This window comes from Tursiops truncatus, chromosome 5 (genome assembly GCF_011762595.2).
Source record: "Tursiops truncatus isolate mTurTru1 chromosome 5, mTurTru1.mat.Y, whole genome shotgun sequence".
Taxonomy (NCBI): Eukaryota; Metazoa; Chordata; class Mammalia; order Artiodactyla; family Delphinidae; genus Tursiops; species Tursiops truncatus.
The window spans coordinates 28,838,968-28,856,020 of record NC_047038.1 but is presented as its reverse complement, the minus strand read 5'-3'; the positions used below and the strand labels follow the sequence as shown (position 1 = coordinate 28,856,020).

The 17,053-nt window shown below is 37.2% G+C and overlaps 1 long non-coding RNA gene across 1 annotated transcript; it reads left to right on the top strand.

Moving 5' to 3' along the window:
• Window positions 1-6,554: 6,554 nt before the first annotated feature.
• Window positions 6,555-16,196, top strand: LOC141278675 (uncharacterized). Its single transcript, XR_012331712.1, has 3 exons — window positions 6,555-6,913; window positions 7,762-7,837; window positions 16,091-16,196. It is a non-coding gene; the product is annotated as an uncharacterized lncRNA (long non-coding RNA).
• Window positions 16,197-17,053: the final 857 nt, after the last annotated feature.

Below are 17,053 nucleotides of genomic sequence, written 5' to 3'. Positions count from 1 at the left end.
TGATCGTAATGTGCACTTATAAGAAAAAGTCCACACGTAACTCTTAAAATAAGTTGTCATTGCTGTACTTGTAAAAAATGGTAAAATCTTTATTAAAGTCTAAAATGACTAAATGTGTTAAAAACAATATCTTTTTTTGTGAAAAACAGAGGGTCATATCAAATAAGGATAAATTAATTCTGCTTAGACTCATAAATTCTTTGATTTGGGTGATAAACCAGTAAACAAAGTGGGATAGAAAATAAAATTTATTTCACCTTCCAAAGGATTTAAAAATTCATACCAAAACCACAACAAAACCAACAAACGAAAATAATTGAGTTATGAGTCACCTTATCATTCAGGTTAATCTTTGGTCATGGAAACAGATATTTTCCTTAAATTTATTTATAAGCTTAATTCACTTTTCCCCCCAAACCCTGAGTATTTTTCTAACATATTTCAGAACTTCTGTGAAGTTTATATGAAAAAATAAACAAGTGAGTTATAGGCAAAAACATTTGAAAACATATGTGTAACACCCTGTTAGATCTTATCACACAATTAAAATGGTATAGCCAAAACATATAAAATCACTAATATTGATAAATCAGCTTTTCCGAGCACCAAGGAAAACATGGATTATTAAATAAATGATCCTAGATTAGTTGGTTAACTACATAGTTAGAGAAATAAAGATGCCTCATTCCATATCTTAAAATAAATTTCAAGTAGATAAAGGAGTAAAATGTAAAGGAAGAAATAAAAGAGCTGGAAGAAAAATAGAGATGACTTTTAATTTGCTCATGGGGGAAGAAGGTCTTTCTAGGCATGGTGAAAAGAAAAAAATTCATAAAACAGATAGATTAAAACATGAAAATTAAAAACACCTGAAATGGTAATATACCCAGTGGTCAAGAGCACTGACTTTGAAAAAGGCACACCCAGATTTTAAAAAACAGCTCCACCATTTATTAAGCCTGACTTTGTTCAAGTTGTTTAACCTCTACATGCCTCAATTTTCTGATCTGTGAAATATAATAATAATAATAATTGTACTTATTATTATTACTATTATACAGTAAGTACCACATAGGGTTTTTTGTGAGGAATAAATAAAATAATATTCATCAAGCACTTAGCATAATGGTGAATGCAAGTAGAACAAAGGGGAGATATTTAGCATATGTATGATATACAAAAGTTTATCATTAATGTAAAATATTTCCTACACATTTACCTGCAAAAGGTGAACCAAGAAATGAAAGAAATTGTACATTTACATGTAATTCACATAACGAACTAGAGATGACAGAAGGAGAGCTAGAGATGGAGATTCTCTCATTGTTAGGATGAGGAGTGACTCTTGGTTTTCTAATTTTCCAAACGATCTACGATAAACACATTATTTGCTTCAGATAAAAAACTAGAAATTATTATATTTATTTAATTTACAGAAAAATAAATGTCTCAAATGAGTATGCTGACAAGTTTTTCAGTTTTGAGGGTCTATTCTTCCTACACTATCTGAACTAAACGGCCGATACACTATCTTGCAAGCCTTCAGGAAATCAAATACTTTGGAGTATTTCTGTAGATTCCTAGAGTGTTCTTACATGTTCTGTTTTTTGTTTATTACCTTTTGTCTTGAGACACTTTCTTGAAATATCTCTCACCACCCTGTAACTGCTTCTCCTTACCCTGCTTCAATCAACCCTGAGAAGACTAGAAGGGGTGTGGGGAAGGAGACTGAAATAATTGCCTAGTTTTTGATGAAGGTATCAGCATACTATTTTCATTAAAGAAACAGCTCCCTGCGTGAAATACACATTATAGCACGATATAAAATTTTCATTTCTTAAACTGTTCTATATTAAGCTATTTGTCATCAGTGTGGTTTACCTATATGAATCCGAGGCAGAGTTTAGGGACATATTTTAAAAGAAGACATAATGAGATTAGTCTACAATAATCCATACTACTATTTCAAACAGATTGCTATCCCTTATATGTCTGTGCTTCTGCCTTTTTTTTTTATTGCTATCGTCCCATGACCTTTAACAGGGAGACATATATAAAGATTGCATGCTAGTGTTTCAACTGATTCCTTTCATTGTTATTGGTGAGTTTTATACATAAGGTTCTTATTGTCCTTGTAGAAGGGAGAGGTAAAATCAATTTCCTCTTTAACATATTGATAAACAACTCCAGATATAAGAGGTAGGGAGGAGAAACTAGATTTACCTTTGTGTGACCTACATAGGAATGCTGGAAAAAATTAATTCCAGAATATTATGTCAACATTCCTTGAAGTTGTGGATATGATTTACATAGTAGGTCTTCCCTATCCACCCAGCTACTTTCATCTTGATACTGTAAATTGCTTTCATTTTCCCCCTCAGATCTGTGTGCTTGAGGTATTGTTGTGATAAATTATGGAGGTACAGAACTGAAAATGGTGTGTAGATTGTCTAAGAAATTGAGTGCAGTCAGCCTTAAAAGTGGTGGATGACGTGCTGAAGCGGCTACCTCACCCTGGCCATGTCCCATATGTCCTCAATGAACAGCTGCTTTTAACTTTGCCTTTTGCCCAGAGCACGAGCGCTGCTGGATTTATTGAATTAATAACCACTCCATTATGTGTGTTTTGTTTTCCTGTGAGCGTGAAATCTGGCTATAATGTTAGGAAAGTGTAAGACAGATCTCCTTAACAAACAAGGCGGTATCTATTTTGGGGGTCATTATTTAATACTTAAATCTTTGGGGTCAAAAATAATACGGAAATCCTTTCAAATCTAGACTGGAATGTTCCTAACAATATTGAGTTAAAAAGGCTTTTTATGGGTTACATAGGTAGGTAGAAACTGGCTTTCACTATGATTTGTAGTCTGAAGCCCGGCTACTGACTGCAATGTGTTTGTGATTGAATAAGGCTTTTTAAAAAAAAAAAACCTGTATTTTCTTTTTTTCAGGCCTGAATGTTATATATATATATTTCCTAGATGAACATCTGAATACTTTCTGCAGGAAATGAGGGCAAAATCGAACACTATCTTCCTTTTACAACCTAGGTCATTTCCTGAAGAGTTTTGAATCCAGTACGAAAGGCAGGATTTGAGCAAGGGAGGAATGCAGCACATGTGGGAAAGGTTGTACTGGCGACCTTTAATTTTTTTGACCAAGAAGGTGCGAGATAAGATTTCTATCAAGAAGTTTCAGTCAGGGCCATTTTGATTAATGGTGGTTTTCTTTCTTTCTTCTTTTCTTTTTTTTTTCAGTCAGGCAAACCCACTATTGTTCATGTTCCTCCCCCAAATTCTATCCCTTCCACCACAATTTTATAGAAAAAATACAGAAGGTAAATGATACTCTTTTATCAGCTGTTTTTCAGCTCCTGGTTATTTCCCTGTTGTCACTAGCAAGTGGCAGAAATAGTTGCCTTTTGAGGACCTATAAAATAATAGTTTTGATTTTTTTTCTTCTTTGTTTCTTAAAAGGAAAAGCAATAAAGATAACTAAGTTTATTGCTAGAAAGGGCCTAAAAGATTACCTATTTCAAGCCTTCATTTTATATATGGGGAAACTGAGGTTCAGAAAAGAATTTTTAATTTGTTTAAGATACTACTACTGATTGTAACACATTTCTAAAGAGTGCCAATTCAGAATTTTATCTACTACAAAACTAAAAAGAAAGGCTTGTATTTTTTAAGATATTGAATCTTCTCTTTGTTTATTTGTTTCAATGCAATTATCTCAAACTACTAAGCAATGAAATAAGACTTTTCATGCATTCTTTTTAAGAATCATGTTTCTTAAAGTTATGGTGTATTAAAAGTGAAAAAACTATTAAGACCCTGAAAAGCCTTCTGAATCATTTGAGTAAGGTAAAATTTTGTTTAGCATAGTATATTTTACTTTATTCTTTTTCTAAAACTGGGTAATGTGAAAAAATTACTTAGTGCCTACTGTGAGCCAGGCACTGTGCTAAGTGCCAACCATCTTCTAAACAACTGTTATAGCAGGTAATACAGTGCCCACTTTACAAACTAAAAACATGAGAATTAGAATTTTAGCAATTTGCTCAAAGTCATAAAAGTGATGGCACTGGGATCCAAGTTCAAGTCTGTTTCAATTCAAAGCTCAGGCTCCTTCCATTATATCAGGTTACTTGCATATATGTAAAACATGCCTTAAATGAATTAGTAGTCATACTCAAAATAAGCAGTAAAGCAGAAAATCTGTTACATTTGCCTTTAAAATATACTCAGAGGAAAGCTGAATGAATATTATCTCTTGCATGTGCCTACCCGCCAACAAACACAGACTCACAGTCACATAGCACACAGCCACACACACACAGTTGCTCAAGTTATTATGTGTAATCTACAGTTAAATAACTAAAAATTGCCTTTATTATTGGTTAAAATTCACATATGGGTATTGCTTTTATTACATAATTTTATTTGCAATTTCTGGGGCGATTTAAGCCACTGAAAATGTTTCTGAAATATATTTTTAAATCCGAAAAGCACGTTATAAATTTTAAAAAGTAGATTCAACTTCACAAATATTTACTATCTTCCAGAATCAAAATATTCATTAATGATGACACTCAAAAAAATATGAGAAAACACAGATTTGGGAGTTTGTTTTGTGAATATGAAGTTTGTTAGCTGGTTTAGAGTGGCATTTTGAATCATTGTTTCTGAGTTTAACATGAAAATGAAATAAATTATTTACAATGGGAAAGGGTTATATTTGGAGGGGTCTAGAAGTTATGTGTACATAGACTGATCATAAGTTTGCCTGGGGCAGTGCTGGTTTAACTTGTCCTTCAGGAACTCACACTTCTTCCCCTCACTCTCAGAGGCTCTGGTTTGGCTGATATTGTGTGGTGACCCTCGCCAGAGAGCAGCATGGCACTGCATGCCTTGAAGAAAGAAGCACTGAATAAGTTATGTTTTCACATCTCCAAACGGACATTAAAAGAGCACATACTTTGTTTTCCATGTGTATTAATACTTCCAATTATTAATAATCTTGAAGTTCTTCAGATAATAATTTCCATATATTCCAAAGATAACTGTAAACTGCCTTTCTTCCAACAATTTTACTCTTATTGTGTACAAGTTGCCTGATGAAAACAGAACAGTAACTGAGTCATTACCATCAACGAAACTAAATCTAGTCCTGTCTTCAACTCTAAGAGAACAAAAAGAAAGGCTCTAGCTCATTGGCTCATGTATCAAAGAGACTTATTTCCTCACCAGCCTCTTGTAGCGCATAAGACAAGTCCTTCTCCTGACACTTCACAGCAAAAAGTAACTCCTCCCCAAACAAGACTCCTACCTCGAAATCATTATGTACATTTTACATTAAAAAGTATCTCAAAGAACTATGATGCATTTTAAAAATTAGGTTGATAATTTTGCCTTGTTTACTTTGATTTTTTAAATTCAATTTTTTATTGGAGTAGAGTTGATTTACAATGTTGTGTTAGTTTCAGGTGTCCAGCAAAGTGATTCAGTTATACATATATATTCTTTTTCAGATTCTTTTCCCTTATAGCTTTTTACAAAATATTGAGTAGAGTTCCCTCTGCTATACAGTAGGTCCTTGTTGGTTATCTATTATATAGATATATATATAGTAGTGTGTATATGTTAATCCCAAACTCCTAATTTATCCCCCCCTTCCCCTTTGGTAGCCATAAGTTTGTTGTTAATTGTAGGAAAAAAATGTATTTTTCTACTATAAAAATAAGATGAAGCCCCAGCTTGCGGATTCCTTTTTTTGTTTTTTGTGGTACGCGGGCCTCTCACTGTTGTGGCCTCTCCCGTTGCGGCGTCCGGAGCACAGGCTCCGGACGCACAGACTCAGCAGCCATGGCTCAGGGGCCCAGCCGCTCCGCGGCATGTGGGGTCTTCCCGGACCGGGGCACGAACCTGTGTCCCCTGCATTGGCAGGCGGACTCTCAACCACTGCGCCACCAGGGAAGCCCCCAGATTCATTTTTATCTAAACCTATCCCCAAATAAATGAGAAATGCTGACTGTGGGTGGCCTTGTTGCTGGGGGTGGCACTATAATTGCACATGCATTTTGATATCTGCGGAGCAATCCCTTGAAGACATAGCGTTGGGATTTTTACTAAGAGTCCAGTGGTGGTTAGTGAGGCAGTCTTGGATTGATATGCTAACAAATTGAAAGAGACCAGCTCCCTGCTTCCTAGTCCAGAGCCTATAGTCCCTAACTATTACTGGGCAGAGGCAATGATGTGTCAAAGAAGAGAACAAGAATTAGCATACAAAAACTTACAGACTAGGTGATCTGTTCATTAGAGAAATGCAAGTAAAAGTTTACTTTCTATTCAAACCCACTGACCTTTGACTCTTGCTAAGCTGCACATAAACATCCATATGGGTGTTACTACCTTTAGGAACCCCTATCGTACATCTCAGTAAGCGTTAAATATTTTACTTATTTAATTAAATTGATAAATAAGTAAATGAAATGTGCTTATTTAGGCAATTAGGCTTATGCTTAACTCTAGGGATTTTACTTTTATTTAGGTATGGCATCGAATTAAATAAGATCCTTGTTGAGGCTCTTGAGCTGCTTTTGTAGACACGTACACAGAACTGCATCAAGACCTGCTTTAGAAGCAACACGTTGGCCTGTGAGAGAGTATGTAAAAAATGTTCCTCCAAGAAGCTACAGTCTAAAGAAGAAAAATACTCAGATATCATCTCGCAGATCTTTTATCGTGCTCTAAATAAATGGGTTGCTGTTATAGTGTAGACACGAGTGAAATGGCCTCCATTTCTAAATCAGCAGACTGCTGCTACATTCTGCAGTGGCTGAATTTCCTGGGTGGTCTTTAAGAATCGCCCCAGGAGGTAGGCACTGTCATAGTCCAATCCGGATGTTACAAAGGTATGTAAAACGGCATGTCTTGCAAGTTTAGTTTATGCGTTGTCTAGTCCTTCATGTGGAGATAGACATTCTTTTAAGCTTTTTGAGAACCTCTGTGGAATGAATGGGCCTGAAAGCTATTAACATCGATTTTCTTAATAAAGGTGTTGAAATGAGACCTGGCACTTATGCTGCAATACGAAAATATGTGCAGGTGAATTGAAAAACTTTTAGAATTTAAGTTCGGGTTCGAAATTGGTATGTTACGTTTTTCTGTGATTTTTATTCTGGCATAAACTTTTGTTTGTCTCTGTACCAACACAACCACGTTTCCTAGGTTTAAAATTAATTTTAATGTTTACTTTTCAAAAAGTGGGAGACAATAAAAGACCATTTGGTACCTCAGGCCAGCAGTTCTAGTACGTCAGCGATGGACTAGATACATGAACTAGTGAGACAGCATGAATCTTTCCATGGGGTTGGGAAGAAATGCAGTGAGGAGATACCTCTGAGGCAGGGGGTTTTGCAGCCAGAGAACGCTTCCCAGACAGAACTCCCAATAAGGGGACTGGCAACACCTAGAGATGCGCACACTGATGTGCCAATCCAGCACCTGTCCTGCCAACAGCCCCCAAGGAGCCGGTTTGAGTTAGTCCAGTAAATCACAGTGATATCTCCCTTAAGAGGTAACTGAAAGGGAAGCAGTCCAAACCGTGCATTCCAATCCTTACTGGGCCACCTGGAATTTAAAACTAAAGCACTGGCTTTTACTTCAAATGTACAAGGAGCTCACCTCCTCAGCATGACCTTTCACTCACTTTAGAGAATTAAATAGAGCTTACCAAAGGGTAACATTCTCTCTTTTTCAGGCACCTGCACACATCCCAAATCAAGAGTGCCAAAACTAAACGATCCTTGAAAGCTGGGAAACAGCGAAGACCTTTTGTAAGTAAGTCTTCCTGGAAAACATCTGGGAGAAAAGGTCTTGGTGATATTAGAATCAATGTCAAAAGAGCTGATAATTTGAGAAAACATTCAAAGATGTAGAATCTATTTCAGTGGAGTCTCAAACCTCCAGGAAGGGAAGGAATTGTTAAAGCAAATGAAAAATGAAATGTATTCTTGCCTTGATCTATATGGTTTGAGTGAAAAACCCACGCCAAGTAATTATTTGAGGGTTACTAAGATGAATATTCTAATCATTTCATTATAACCACAGCTATCTTCAGTAAGAGATCCTGCACAAGTATGCTGCTTACAATTATTCAAGTCAGAAAGCCAGTGTAAATGGTTTTAATCCTTTCTAGTCAAATTAATATGGTGTGGATGTCCTGGGTATATAGACACTCAGTTATCTTTCTTGTTGACACATATAAGAAAATTCTGGCTGGACACACATGATTTATTCTTTATATCTGGAGCTGGGCTGTAATCATTCACCCCGTTTCAAGTCTAGTTTGGCAACTTTATCTCGCTTGCAGTTTGCATTTTTTGAAAGTGAAAATATATTCTGCAGCTTTTGATGTGTCGATTGGTAGGAGGGTAAAGACAGCCGCACGAAGTCTCTGGAGACTGGTTCAGTGGCTAAATGCAGACCTCTAGTGCTTTCTTGTTAGCCAAGATAGATCTACATCCCGATGAACCACAACTAGTCAATAGCAGAGGCTCTCGATGCATGTGCTCAGAAGCCACAAATCAGCTTTCCCTGGGACTTAGTTATCGGCATATTGTGCCGTAGGCCATGCCCTGCTGCTGCTTGCCCGACTGTAATTTTTCCCCTAGTGAAGTTTTTAAAGTCACAGGCTGAGACTGTAACCGTGCTCTCCTGGCAACAAGGCTGTCATTAGCCTTCCAGATATCAATTGCTCATCAAATGAATTGCTACTTTAATGTCCTCAGCCTCTCACTATTAAGGAGGTTCAGTGCTAGCAGGATTTCCCCCAGTTATGTTTTCCTCTTCCAAAATTTATTTCTAAATGTTTCCTTACCTATGGCCAGAGTTTATATTAAAATGATATATGTGCCTGAGCTGGCCCATTACGTTTTAAAGTCTCTATCGCTTCTATCATTGAAGTATCACAAAAGCCCCCATATTGGTCTCAACATAATTGGCCTCTTGGCTATCTAATCCACCTGTACCTTGTTTCCAGAAGCATCTTTGTAAAATACAAATCTAGTCACATCGTTACTCCTATTTTTAGAATTTCTCATTGTCTCCCCACATTTCTCACTGGGGCCTTTGGAAAATCCCCTGTGTTAGAGCCTAGGATGCCCTAAGAAAATACTATTTTATTAAGGAGAATTGCTTTCTTTGGACACCAGAATGTCCCCTGAAAGTAGTCCAGTGCCTCTTTGTAAACTTAGAGTTTGAATTTAGGCCCCAAAACTATGTTTGAAATACCTGTGTTATTGGCTTGTGGTGCAGCTTTTAAAAGGATTAGTGGGTTATTTTTGGGAGGGGAGCCCCAGCTCTGGCCAGCAGGCCACCCTGAAGTGCTCTGGGCAGACCAACCCCTAGACACAAGTTCTCCCTCTTAGCGAACAGCCTTCTCTCCCCCGGTCAGCAGGGGCTCTTCTCAAAGATACCAGTTCTACACGATGCCTTCTAAGAAGGGGCTGCTCTTACCCCACCTGATCCCCCATGGGGTCAGTTCTCATCTTCCTCTACTCTGAGGCCGAGTGAGGTTTCTGGGGCAACGCCTTCCTCCTTCTTTGCCAATGGGAGCCATCTTCGCCACCCTATACTGTGGTGTCGAAGTGCAACACCAGACTCTTGAGAATAGTATCAATGGCACGTGGTAACCTGCTACTCAAACCGCCTGCTTTCCCTCTCCCTCCCAGGACACTGCAGCAACACCAAACTACTCACAGTTCCCTGAGCGTCTGCGTCTTCGAGCCTCAGGACCTTGCACGCTACCTGCAGTGGTTGCCTTCACCTGGATTTGTCTTATCTGCCTGCTAAACTCTTACTCATTCTCTGTCTCACTCAAACATCACCTTTTTTCTGACATTTACCAAGGCTAAAGGAAAAAGTTTTCTTTTTTTTCTCCTTTTTTTTTTAAATGAGAGACGCTTGGGCCTGTTTGGGAAGAGAGTAGAGTAGGAGAGATTGATAGGCTAGGATAATTGATGGAGCCCCGTCCAGGAGACGATAAAGGGTAAGATCAAAGCGCAGAAGGAAAGCATTGTACGGCTGCCCTTACACAGCCCCCGTGGATTGTAACCATTTGTTTGCTTGTAGCTCTCCCTGCTCCAAGGCAGTGGTGGCCCAAGCCACCATTGTCTCTTACTCAGATCCCTGTAATAGCCTCCACAGTGGTCTCCTTATTTCCACTCTTGCTGCACTTTAGAATAATCTCAACACAGCAGCCAGAGTGAGTCATAAAATGCAAGTCAGATTCTATCACTCTTCTGCTCAAAATCTCCCCATCCCTCTCCATGTAAACACCAGTGGGCCACTAGCTGCCACACTGTGTGCTCTGCTGTCTTGCCTTCGAGGGCCATATCACCTTCTAATACACTATTTAGATTACTTATTTATATGGTTTGTTTAAACTCCCCACTCCAACAATCACGTGAGCTTCTTGAAGGAAGTTTTGTCTATTTACTTTCCTGCTCTATCACCCGTAACTGGGACACATAGTAAGCCCTCAATAAATATTTATTGAATGAATGAGTGAATTGTCCTATGGATACTCACACATAAAAACAGTGTAGAGATTGAAAAACTCATAGAATTTGTGTCAGCCATGATTTTGGCAAGAATCTTAGTTATCTCTGATATAAGTCCCTTTCAATACCATTTTTGACTACTAAGGAAACTTTGTAAATGTGGATTACTCTCTGGTAATGCTATGGCCTATATGAGACTAAGACATTAAAGTTATCCTCACAAATCTCAGTTGATTATTTCTTAGTCTTTGTTTAAAATTAATGATCCTTAAGTTTGTTGTTTTCCTGAAAATACCAGCAGAATGATTTTAAAGTATGACTTTCTTATAAAACTTCATACGCAGAAAAATTACTCACTAAGAGAAAATAAGCAAAGTCAGCAAAATTTAAAATTTATATTTGGATAACAAGAAGAAATGGAAACAGCTCTTTACCTGTTTGCGTGTTTATGTTTTGATCGCTGCTGTGCATGAACTGCCATTATAATTTTTGTGCAGAAAGTTGAGCCCAGTTGGTATTCAAACTTTTTTCTTTATGAACTGTATTTTGCAGAAACTTATAATCCTAGCTGAAAGACTCGTTTGTATTTTAAATTTAGAAAAGCGTATTTTTTAACTGAGCCCATAATGGGCGGTGAAATCCTCTCTCTCCGACTGGTCCGCGGCACGGTATCCAATTTTTCTCTCTCGTGACACCCATGTACCAAGAGGACATTTTCATGCCAAAAGACACTTACACCTTCCCTGCCATGAAGAGCAGAGGGGGGGTGGCTTTGTGGGCTTTGGACAACATATCAGTGAAGTCAAGTCACACATTTCTCAACGCCAGTGTGCAAACAGGGGGAGAAGGAAAGCCAGAGCCTGTAAAAGGAATTCTTGGACAGCTTGAGGAGAGTATAAAATGTGCTCTATAATTTTCAGCCTCCTGCAGTGCAAATGATTAGTTAAAGAAACACTTTGAACCTGTTAGTTGTACATCTTTTAAGCCATTTTAAATTATGGAAAAGATAGTCCTCAAGAAATTAATTAAAGTTTTGGACAATAATGCAATCAGGGATATCTGTGTTTGCAGTCTTTTCTCTCTGCTTGCATACATCTTTCTCTGTCAAGTACATCAAACAGCTAATTAGCCCCATTTTAAGAGCTTCACTGCTCACATCACTTAAAAGGATCTCCAGGCTGCCTTCTTAGAGAGTTCACACTAACTGTGCATTGGTTTCCTGAATGCTTCATAGACTTAGAAAGAATCTATTCCCTCCACATTGGAGGAACTTTAAAAGTAGATGGACTTTCTTTCCTGCAAATCAATTTTCTTTGTTTTCTCACTCATGATCAGCATTTTACAAATAATCTTGTAAGGGTTGATAAACCTATTTCACCTGGTATGTGCTTATTTTAGTTAAATACCCTTGGGTTTGCTGAAGACATCTGAAAAACATTAGAATGACTGCTTTTTATTAAGACATGTGGTACCAGAAAAAAATTACGAGAGACTAAAGTGTTGCTTTCATTTAGCATAAAGTGTTACCATGACAAAAGTTCGGTGTTTCAAATACCCATTTTAGAAATAACTACAGGTCACATGATCTACAGATATCACATGTTAGCACATGTTAAAAGTTATAACCATAACTAGAGACAGAATTTCTGACTCACAGCTTCCATTAATCTGAACTATCACATGTCATCTCAAGTTGACTATAAAAATAACTCAAGACGCCAGAGTGCTTCAATTAACAGCTGAAATATTGTGATATTTTAACACAGGTGATATAAAGAATCAGAGCCACAAATAGATACATGGCTGTGAGTTATAGCTATTTCCTTGCAGGTTTATTGTTGAGGGCAGATGAAGAGAATGCTTTCCCTTCTTGTAAGCCAATCAGGCAGGGTAGGGTGCTGGTGGGTGAGGGAGTGCGTGGAGGTGGATTACACTTACACGGTTTCTTGATCATCTAAATATATGTATGAATATTACCCAAGGCAAGAAAGGTGGCAGGTAGTTCAAGAACACCCAAGATGTTTGAAAGAGAGACTCTGTGGTATCTTGAGTGGAACAAAGTGCCCAGAGGAACCAAGTAAATATTTGTAAAGTAATAGCAACGATAATAATAGACATCCATTGTGAGCTTGGTATGGTTTAAGCATGACTTTAAATGTTGTAAACATATATTTTTTTCCAGTTTGATTGAAATGAAATTGATATACTGCACTGTGTACGTTGAAGGGGTACAGCATAATGATTTGAATGTTCTAAATATATTAGTTCACTGAATATTTACAACTATCTTTTGAGGTAGGTACCATTAGTACATATTCTCATCAACTTACCAATGTAGAAACTGAGCTGTAGAGAGTTTATGTAACTTGCTCAAGGTCACACACCCACTAAATGGTGGATTTCATTTTGACGCCAGGCAGTTGGGCTGCATTCTTAAAATCTTGAAAAAAGAATAGAAGGACAAAATGATGAAGATAGGGTGGTAGAGATCGAGATGGGAAGGAAGGTGAGGAAAGAAGTAGAGAAGAAAGGAGACTAGATAGAAGCTAGGGAAAAGCTATTTGTTTAGGTGACGCCTAATATTACAATTTTAATGGAAGGTCAGAATGCTTAAGGAGTAAAGGAAGGAATGGTGGGAAAAAAGATTTCCCCGAGGAGCGAGATATTTGACCTAGGCTTTTGAAGTGAATCATGCTGGATTTAAGACTTTTTTGCCTTAAAATTTCATTAAAACTTAACCCCTAACTAGTATTAATGCTTACTAAAGTATATTTTCAAACCAAGCAGAAAATGATTTCAACGAAAATAAATATTATGGTTTCAAAGGAGAGGGAATGAAAGCCAGGTTGATACATGAACTATCCAGATAAAGTGAAGAAAAATAAAAACACATGAACACTTAAAGTTTTGCTCTTATTTTACTAGGAGCATGTTCCTCAGTCCCTATATTTCAAAATTATGCAATTGACACTTTAAGGCTGGCCTCATGCAGCGTGCCTGTAAAGACCAATAAATAAGCTGTCTTCAATGCTCAGCAACAACACAAAAACAAAATATTTGTAGGGTGGCAGTTTACACAACTTGGACCTATTTTTTATTGTGTTCTCTTTGGCCAAATACATTTGTGCAAAATGAGTTTCCACTCCCTCTGGCTTTAGTGCTCTGAACTAGTGGTGTCTGGGCCTTAGGATGTCTGAGCAACCTATAGCCATGTAGGAGATTTGGGGACAGTTTGGGCTAGAGGTTACATTAATTGTCATTTAATACAACCATCTGACTTTATTTTCTTTTAGGCAATTTTTCTCTTTGTTACTTTTTAAATTTTTAAAAAAATTTTTATTGAAATACAGTTGATTTACAATGTTGTGTTAGTTTCAGGGGTACAGCAAAGTGATTCGGATGTATATATATATCCTTTTTTAGATTCCTTTCCATTATAGGTTATTACAAGATATTGAGTATAGTTCCCTGTGCTGTATAGTAGGTCCTTGTTGGTCATCTATTTTACATATAGTAGTGTGCATATGTTAATCCCAAACTCCTAATTTATTCCTCCCTCCATTTTCCCTTTGGTAACCATAAGTTTGTTTTAATGTATGTGAGTCTGTTTTTTTTTTTTAAATGAGTTCATTTGTATCATTTTTTAGGTTCCACATATAAGTGCTATCATATGATATTTGTATTTCTCTATCTGACTTACTTCACTTAGTATGATATTCTCTAGATTCACCCATGTTGCTGCAAATGGCATTATTTCATTCTTTTTTATGGCTGAGTGGTATTCCATTGTATATATGTACCACATCTTCTTTATCCATTCACCTTTCAATGGGCATTTAGGTTCCTTCCATGTCTTGGCTATTGTAAATAGTGCTGCTATGAACATTGACTTTAAAGTTGAGGAAATTCATGTCCTAGAAGGGAGGGTTATTTATTAATTCAATCAATCCACAACTATTGAGTGCCTACCACTTGCTAGACACTGTTGTAGACGTTGAGTCGGGAGATTTGTTCAATGTTACACAGCTAATGAGTGATGGTCAGGAGAGGCAAGATCTTTTGTCACTCCATTTGGTGCACTTTCCATTGAATCATGCAGCCACCCACTTTTGAGATTATTTTCTCAACTTGGCTTTGAAAATGCGTCTGATTATCTGGTTATGGTTATCCAATTTCTAGATGGTTGCTTCTTGCCATTTATTTTCTGGATATTTCCAGACTAGAAGCAATTTGTTACAAGGAATAACAATTCACTGCTGAGAGTTTGCCACTCCTCTTGGATTTTGCAGTCTATGTCCTATCACACAGTTTGGTACTAAATATAGCTTAAATGTGATATCAATAAAACTCTTGGGGATGTAGGTCCTAATTGCAGCATTTAGAACCTATCACTAATAGCAGATGGTTTTATTGCCCTTGGGATCTTTGCTGCCTCTGTTTGTATTTACGATTACATGATTAGTTCTTAAAAGAGTTTTGTAGCTCCAAACGAGAAGTTACCCAAGCGTGGTATGATTCGATCTTTGTTACAACATTCAAATTATAAGATAACTTAATTCAAACTTTCCCCTCAAGTTATTGTACTCCTGTGTCTTTTGGTGAACTGGGGGGAATCAGGATTTGAACTCCAGCTCTTCCCCCCTCTACTTGTGATTGCTGCAGCATTCTCAAGCATGCGGTTCACAACAGTGGGTGCACCTAATTTCCAGCTTCTTAGTACCAGCCTCTCCTGACTAGTCCCTTCACTGCATTGCCTACTGAACCCAAAGATCCTATTCTGACATATTAATACTATGATTCATTAACGTCTTTGACTATGTACTTTGAACCAGGGACTATTCTAAATGCAGGTACCACAACTATAAAAATTGCTAATCTCATGCTAAAAAGTTAGGGTCATACAAATTCTAATGAACCCGATGAAAGTAATTTTGATATACATTTTACCAGATCCAAACAATTATAAAATCACATTATTTTACCAGGCAACACATCTATAGTGGGAAATCCAAGCACTTTTATGTTTTTCATAGGCTTTATTATGGCGATTACATTTCCTGACCTAAGACTCTGACAAAAGGAATTTGCTTTCAATAGTGCAAAAGAAGACAAAATGAATACCTTAATCTGATTGTTTTCACAGGCTTCTTTTGTCCCCATGCCTATTGTTAAGTCTAAACTTGTGACAGGGTTCTCACATTGTCTTGCACATAAGACAACCTTATGAACATATCTAGAAAATATTCTGGAGTTAATGACATTCATTATAATTGCTTCATGATTACCTTTTGTGAATTCTTCTCTGAGATAAGACATTCCTTATAATCAAGATGCATGTATAGTGTTATAATCTAAAAATTAGAAATACCAGACAACAGAGTACATTCAATGAAGGACACTGAGAAAATGTCATGATTACTGAGTTCAGTCTGTGGTATTGTCTTCTGCCAGCAGTGACAGCAACACTGAAGCTCCATATCAAAATGAATTCTAAATCAGATGAATATATTCATTTTTGTTTTCAAGGAAAATCATAGTAAGGAAGACTGATTAAAAGAGAGATTTTATAATTCCAAGGACACATTCATCATATACTGCAAATATTACAGCAGAAGGGATTGACATCATGGTAGGTTTGCCTCAAATCCATTATCTTTCAGTTAATAGATACCAATCATGACGGAAATTTGAAACCCTAAAGTAATATATTAAGTTGTTCATGTGATTTGTAACTGGAATTCTTTATTCTGAATTTGGAGTGATAGTTATTATTTTATTTCCGGGATTGATGAGGCTCCTAGAATAGCTGAAATGATTCTGAAAGAAGCACATACTGAATAATAATAGTAATGTGATCAGATGTCAGTCTTTCATATTTCTAAATCCTTAAAGTAATAATTTACTAATCATTTCACTTCTAGTCTAGGTGAAGCACATTTATATTCAAGTTATTATGAGTCGTAGACTGCTCTGGCAATTTGTATGAGGAGAGTTTTGGTGTCAAGTATATGTAAGAGGGCTTCCCTGGTGGCGCAGTGGTTGAGAGTCCGCCTGCCGATGCAGGGGATGCGGGTTCGTGCCCTAGTCTGGGAGGATCCCACATGCCGCGGAGCGGCTGGGCCCGTGAGCCGTGGCCGCTGAGCCTGCGCGTCCAGAGCTTGTGCTCCGCAACGGGAGAGGCCACAACGGTGACAGGACCGCGTACCGCAAAAAAAAAAAAAAAAAAGCACATGTAAGAAAAAATTCTCCTCTCCCAATCCAGTTCATGCCACATCGGAAATGTAAATGAATTGACGTCATACAAGTGTTTCATTGATAATATACAACTAGTGAACGTATTAGTTAAACATTTGAAGTATATGTACCTGTAACTGAATGTCAGTAATCAGCAAAGGTTTGGAATGTTTGTATGTTTACAGCTCCTAGAATAAAAGATAAATGCAAATCTAGTTGTGTAATCAGTATATTGTCTCATTTTCATTTCTGGAT